Below are 8303 nucleotides of genomic sequence, written 5' to 3' on the forward strand. Positions count from 1 at the left end.
CTAGGAACATGTTGAAGTTGAGGTTGACATGAGCGTTGGCCACAGGATCTACAATATTTTAAAGTTATTTTTAGACTAAGTTCATGATAATTAAGTTCATCTAATCAAATTATATAATGAACTCCCACTTAGATCGACATCCCTCCAGTCATCCAAGTGATATATGATCCATGTCGACTAGCCCTGTCCGATCATCATGTGAGAAGGACTAGTCATTAATGGTGAACATCTCCGTGCTGATTGTATCATAAATACAACTCATGTTCGACCTTTCGGTCTCTCGTATTCCGAGGCCATGTCTGTACATGCTAGGCTCATCGAGTCAACCTAGGTGTTTTGCGTGTGTAAATCTGGCTTACACCCGTTGTATGTGAACGTTAGAATCTATCACACCCGATGATCACGTGGTGCTTCGATACAACGATCATTCGCAACGGTGCACACTTAGGGGAATATTTATCTCGAAATTTATTGAGGGATCATCTTATCTTTGCTACCGTCGTTCTAAGAAATAAGATAAAAACATGATAAACATCACATGCAAATCATATAGTGACATGATATGGTCATTATCATCTTGCGCCTTTGATCTCCATCTTCGGGCGCGACATGATCACCACCGTCACCGGCACGACACCATGATCTTCATCATCGTGTCTCCATGAAGTTGTCTCGCCAACTATTAGTTCTACTACTATGGATAATGGTTAGCAATAAAGTAAAGTAATCATATGGCGATATTTAGATTGACACGCAGGTCATACAAAAATTTAAGACAACTCCTATGGCTCCTGTCGGTTGTCGTGATTCCTATTACAAGAACATGATCAATCTCATACATCACATATATTTCATCAATCCTTTTGGTCATATCACATCACATAGAATACCCTACAAAAACAAGTTAGACGTCCTCTGATTGTTGTTGTAAGTTTTACGTGGATGATTTGGGTTTCTAGCAAGAATGCATCTTACCTACGTGGCAACCACAACATTGATATGCCAATGCTATTTACCGTCCATAAGGACCCTTTTCATCGAATCCAATTCGACTAAAGTGGGAGAGACATACACCCGCTAGCCACCTTATGCAACAAGTGCAGGTCAGGCGATGGAACCAGTCTCACATAAGCGTACATGTAAAGTCGGTCCGGGCCGCTTCATCCCACAATACCACCGAAAAAAGATTGGACTAGTAACGGCAAGCAATTGACAAAATCATCACCCACAACTTTTGTGTTCTACTCATGCATAGAATCTACGCATAGACCTAGCTCATGATGCCACTATTAGGGTTCGAGGAAGAAATTCAAAAGATTTCCTATGAATCACCAAGATCAATCTAGGAGATGCTAGCAACGAGCAAGGGGTAGATCATCTTCATACATTTGAAGATCGCTAAGCGGAAGCGTTACTATGAACGTGGGTGATGGAGTCATACTCGTAGCGATTTAGATCGCGGTAGATGGGATCCAAAGCGCCAAACAACGGCGCCTCCGTGTTCAACACACGTGCAGCCCGGTGACGTCTCCTCTACCTTAAACCAACAAGGGGAGAGGGGAAGTTAATGGAGAGCTCCGGCAGCACGACGACGTGGTGGCGGTGGAGCTATGTGGTTCCCTGGGAGGGCTTTGTCAAGCACTGGCATCATATATAGGAGGAGGGGAGGGCTGGCTGGCCACCCTAGGAAACCCTAGGAGGGGCGCGACATCCCTAGATGGGTGGGGCGGCGGCCCAAGGGTGGAGGCTTGCCTCCCAAGTCGGTGGGAGGTGCCCCCCCACGCCCTAGGGTTCCCAGCCCTAGGCGCCTTGGGCCCTTGGCCGACCGAGCCAGCCCACCTAGGTGGCTGTCTTCCACCTTATTTCGGCCCATGTGTCCCTCCGGGACAGGTGGCCCCTCCCGGTGGACCCCCGGAACCCTTTCGGTGCTCCCGGTACATTACCGATGAACCCCAAAACATTTCCGGTGGACAAATCTCTACTTCCTATATATAAATATTTACCTCTGGACCATTCTGGAGCTCCTCGTGACATCTAGGATCTCATCCGGGACTGCAAAGAACTTTCAGTAACCACATACTATTCTCATTACAACTCTAGCGTCATCGAATCTTAAGTGCGTAGACCCTACGGGTTTGGGAACCATGCAGACATGACCAAGACACTTCTCCGGTTAATAACCAACGGTGGTATTTGGATATCCATGTTGGCTCCCACATGTTCCATGATGATCTCATCAGATGAACCACGATGTCGGGGATTCAATCAATCCCGTACGCAATTCCCTTTGTCTATCGTTATACAACTTGCCCGAGATTCGATCGTCGGTATGCACATATCTTGTTGAATCTCGTTACCGGCAAGTCACTCTACTCGTTATGTAACATATGATCCCGTGACTAAGTACTTAGTCACACTGAGCTCAATAGGATGATGTATTACCGAGTGGGCCTAGAGATACCTATCTGTCATACAAAGTGACAAATCCCAGTCTCGATTCGTGCCAACCCAACAGACACTTTCAAAGATACTTGTAGTGCACCTTTATAATCACCCAGTTACGTTGTGACGTTTGACACACCCAAAGCATTCGTACGGTATACGGGAGTTTCACAATCTCATGGTCTAAGGAAATGGTACTTGACATTGGAAAATCTTTAGCAAACAAACTGCGTGATCTTATGCTATGCTTAGGATTGGATCTTGTCCATCACATCATTCTCCTAATGACGTGATCCCGTTATCAATGACATACAGTGTCCATGATCAGGAAACCATGACCATCTATTGATCAACGAGCTAGTTAACTAGAGGCTTACTAGGGACTTGGTGTGGTCTATGTATTCACACATGTATTACGGGTTAATACAATTGTAGCATGAACCATAGACTATTATCATGAACCAGGAATTATAATAATAACCACTTTATTATCGCCTCTAGGGCATATTTCCAATATCTGTTAGAGTTGTGACTAGAGGCGGTAGAATGACTCAGGAACCTTTGTATCCCGAGGGCCATCCTAAGAGAATTGAGCAAGATTCTCAGAGAGTTAATATTGATGCACCTGGTTCTTCTAATAAAAGGAAAAAAGAACGACGAAAGGACTTTGCATGGTGCTAGTGAACCTTTTGTAGAGTCACATGAAAACCCAAATGATATCTCTATTTCTGACACTGAGACACAATCTGGTAATGAACATGAACCTAGTGATAATATTAATGATGATGTTCATGTCAATGCTCAACCTAGTAATGACAATGATGTGGAGATTGAACCTGCTGTTGATCTCGATAATCCACAACCTAGGAATAAGAGATATGATAAAAGAGACTTTGTTGCTAGGAAGCATGGTAGAGAAAGAGAATCGAGGGTTCAGAAACCCATGCCCTTTCCTCCTAAACCATCCAAGAAGAAGGATGATGAGGATTTTGAGCACTTTGTTGAAATGTTGAGACATGTCTTTTTACGTATGCACTGAACAGATATTCTGAAAATGTCTCCTTATGCTAAGTATATGAAAGACATTGTTACAAATAAAACAAAGATACCGGAAGCTGAGATCTCCACCATGCTTTCTATTATAGTTTTAAGGGTGGAATACCAAAGAAACTAGGAGATTCCGGAGTACCTAATATACCATGCTCTATTAAAGGAAATTGGAATATACTACTTTATGTGACCCCGGAGCTGGTGTTAGTGTTATGCCTTTCTATTTATATCGTAGACTTGATTTGAATAAGTTGACACCTACTGAAATCTCTCTGCAAATGGATGATAAATCAACTGCTTTACCCATCAGTATTTGTGAGGATGTGTCTGTTGTGGTTGCAAACGTTACTATCCTAACAGACTTTTTTATTCTTGATATTCCCGAGGACGACAGTTTGTCGATTATCCTTGGTAGACCCTTTCTGAATACTGCAGGAGCTCTTATTGACTGCAACAAAGGCAATGTCACTTTTCATCTTAATGGTAATGAGCATACAGTACACTTTCCGAAGAAACAACCTCAAGTTCATAGTATCAACTCCATTGAAAAGGTTTCAACGGTTATTATTGGAGGCGTTGAATTCCCTCATCCTACTGCCAAAAAGAAATATGATATACTTATTGTTGGGGACATGCATATCCCCATTGACGTAACCTAGTGCTATTCGAAAATTCTCTGATTCCATGTCATTCGGAAAAGTTTCTCAATAAGACTTGATCAACCTTATTGATGGATTCTTTTTGACGGACATGAGATGGATGAATTTAGAAAGCACAACCTTCTGTACCGAGGTTTTATTTTTTGTTCCTTAGTTTTAATTTAGTAAAAGTGCTATTATTTCTCTGTTTTCTGTTTTATCCGTATAATAGAAAAATGACTTGAAAATAAAAGTTCTCAGACCGCCCTGAAAATTTAGTATGATTTTTTCTAGAATATTTAAGAATTTTTGGCACTCAGAACACATCACGGAGATGCACAAGTGGGCCACAAGCCTGTAGGGAGCGGCCACCCCCCTGGGAACCCCCCTTGGCTTGTGGGTCCCACGTGGAGCCCCTTCACTTATTCCAGTACCCATCCACTTCGTCTTCCTCGAGAAAAATCCCACCATTGCTCAAACCCGTGCTTTAGCTCATCTTGCTACCATTTTCGATCTCCTTGTTTAAATCTCCATTTGCAAAACTATTTTAGGGGATTGTTCATCGGTATGTGACTCCTCCAATGGTCCAATTAGTTTTTGTTCTAGTGCTTTATATGTTGCAAATTTTTGCTCCTCTGGTGACATTGTTCTTGAGCTTGCATGCCAAATTTGTAGGGTCCCAAGTAGTTTTGATGCATGATATAGCTTCTAGGCACTTGTGGGAGTAGTTTCTATAAGTTTTTATTGAGCTTTGTTCACCTTTATTTGGAGTCACTAAAAATTCCAGAGTTATTTTCAGAGAAAGAAAAATGTTAAGGAAAATCTACCAATGTGGTTCCTCGAGCAAGAAGACCCCGAGACTCGCGATATGCGAGCCCGACTTTGATCCACCATGGGAAGCTCAAGTACGACCTTGTGAATGGTCGTCGGATCCATTCATGGTCCATGCCGGATTCAAGAAAGAATTTTACGCGTACAAACGAAATGCTGGCCTTGAAGAATTTGTTTCAAACCAATGCAAGTAATATTATCAACTCACTAATTCCTTCGTGCGGAGGTTTGAATTTTCATCCAGGCGTAATGCGCATTCTGTTCTATTTAACTTTTAGGACGAATCTTATACCATGGACCTAGAGGATTTTAACCGTGCATGCAAAAATCCACAATGGGGTAGCCATAGTGATCCTCGCAAAACCAAATATAATGATTTTCTTGCTAGCATCACTATGGGAGAAACTAGAAATATTACACAAGCTACTTTGGGGAGCATTCACTTTCTTGCCTTACATTATCTTGCTCTCTTCATAGGTAGATGTATTAACGGTAAACTTGAGCATAACCACCTTTGCGTACCTGACCTTAGTATTCTTAAGAGTGTAGTCATGGGTGATAGACGATATAACTTGGGAGATATTATTGCCAGGAGACTACATAAAAATGCTAAGGATGGAGATTTCTTCGGTGGAATTTATGCCACACATGTAGCTAATTATCTTGGGGTACATATAAGGGAGACTGATATTGAGTCACCACCTACTTTTCTTGATTATGAGGCTATAGTGCGTTACCAATTTCTAGAGACAAATGAACAATCCCTCCTGTACTCACTAATTTTTGACAGACAACGTGTTGTCCATATTACCTTTCCTGCTCGTGTCTTCTTTAACTTTCAGGAAAACATAGATACTTTATAACGAGAGAGGAGGCAAACGAGTACGAGAGAGAGGCGGAAGCCGCTCGCCTCCACGCTGAAGCCGTTGAGGCGGTAGCCGCCGCAGCCTAGTACAACCCCAACTATGCCTTTGGATATCATCCGGGCCAGCCATGGCCCTAGACCAACTTAGGCCAAAAGCCTAAGCTTGGGGGAGTACGTATTTCTCACCGACATTACATTCATGTTCACACACTCATTCTAGTTGCCGGTGTTCATACTTTTTCATTGTGCTATCCATGGTAGTTTATTTCTAGCTTTACCTTCTGGTTTTCTTAGTTGTAGTGTTAAAACAAAACCCAAAAAGATTTCTCGTTCTTAGTTTGCTTGGGGGAGCTTTCCCCTATAAATAGTTTTTCTTTTTTCTTTGGGTCGTAAGGAGAAGACCACGATGACATGCTGAGTGGCTCTCATATACATTATTGTTTATCTATCAGAGAGCCCATATTACCTTGTCTTCTCCTTTGAGTAAATGCTTGCAGATTCTAGCTTAGTCCAATGCACATGCGCTATTATTATCATTATTCACACCATTCGGTCGTGCAAGTGAAAGATAATAATGATAATATTTGATGAAGTGACTGAGATGGACAAAAGCTGGTATGAACTCAGCCTATTTTGTTTTTGTAAATATGATTAGCTAATCGTTCTGGATTCAACTCGTTATGGATTGAACATGTTTGCAATGACAATTAGAGATTACTAGTCAACAACCCGTGCATCTCCACGGGCTAGCTATGTTAACACTCATATTTGAACTTTCATTTCCAGCTCTTACTTGAAACATAATTTTTGAACTTCAAGCCATATGAAATATTAATATTTTGAACATGTAATAGTTGACACTATTATGAGTGGGACAAAAAGATACATACATATATTCGATTAGTTCAATTGATTTCTTTGGATTTATCAGCACCATCACTTGGCATGTGTTTGATCTCGTGGCATGAAGTACATGTAGCGATCTGCACTAAGACAAATATTGTATTTATAACTGGACAAACTAAAAATAATCTCATTGATGTAGCTATAAATCTTACTTCTTGAAGTAGAGTAAATATGCATATTTAATATGATTACCGAGAATGCGTTAAAAACATTTAGTGGTTCTATACATATGTTATAATAAATAAATGTACACTCCTGATTTCCAGTATTGTATAAATATATTTATACGATCATGTATATGTAGTAGGCATCTAAAGAATCAATATAGGTACTATGCAAGGATGAGTGTAACTATCAAATCGGAAAATAACAACATGTTACTAAAGCACGTTGAAAATAATTTTGTGAAATGAAAAACATGTAAGGCACACAATTTGACATATTGCAGTGTGTTTTTTTAACTTAAAACACAATTTCTCTTTTTACTATATAATATGAGGATGCTCTAAGGCATTGTATCTCTATTCGGTATGTGTTGGTTCAATTCTACACGTACATGATGTCTTTTTATAAGCCTGGACATCTAATACATCTTGACCATTAAATTCTATAGGTATCTTTTTTCCTTTTACTTCATAAAAGGGAGAACACACATGATTATTCATACGTATCAGTTTTTCATTCTTATTAAAATACAAAAAAGGCACTTGATATTTTGGAATTTAGGTGTGTGATGATGGATTTTTTTACAAAGAGACAACAATAGTATGTTTCTTATGGCTCGAGGGTTCTTTTTGTAAGGTCTTCTTTTTTAAATATTATAAAATAGTTGTGTCTTTATTTTCTGTATGTACATGTTTAATTTTGTACGTACATCGTGTCTATATGTCAGGAACTTCGAATAGATCTTGACCATAAAATTTTAAATCTAATGATTGAATTAATCTTGATAATGTGGATTGACGTAAGTTTTTTCTTTTTATTTCAGAAAAGGAAATCACACGTGATTTTTTTTCACGTTACACGTGATTATTTGTATGTATCGTTTTTTATCTTTATTTTTCAAGAAAAACGGAGAAGAGACGCCATATTTTGGGACTCGGACATGTGTGATGTTGCATTTAAAAAAGAATCATGATGGCTCTTTTGTTATAACATGGAGACTCTTTTTTAATGATATTTTCTTTTATATATTATAATGTATTGTCCATCTTTTTTCTACATGTAGATGGGTTATTTTAGGGGAGGGTCTTTCCTTTTTACCATTAGGACTCTTTTTCAGGTGATCTCCTTTTCTATATTATAAAGTAGTTGTGTGTCTCACGATGGCTCTTTCCTCATAGCATCAGGACTTTTTCTATGTGATCTTTTTTTAATATTATAATGTAATTGTGTCTCTCTATTTTGTTCATGTTTGGTTCAATTCTTTACGTACGTCATGTCTTTATATAAGTCACGGACTTGTAACAAAGCTTGATCATTAAATTTTAAATATAATGATTGAATTAATTTTGATGATGTATTAACATGAAGACTTGAAAGGTGCCTCCAATTAGTAATATAAGATAGTT

The sequence above is a fragment of the Hordeum vulgare genome, chromosome 7H, assembly GCF_904849725.1.
Source record: "Hordeum vulgare subsp. vulgare chromosome 7H, MorexV3_pseudomolecules_assembly, whole genome shotgun sequence".
Taxonomy (NCBI): Eukaryota; Viridiplantae; Streptophyta; class Magnoliopsida; order Poales; family Poaceae; genus Hordeum; species Hordeum vulgare.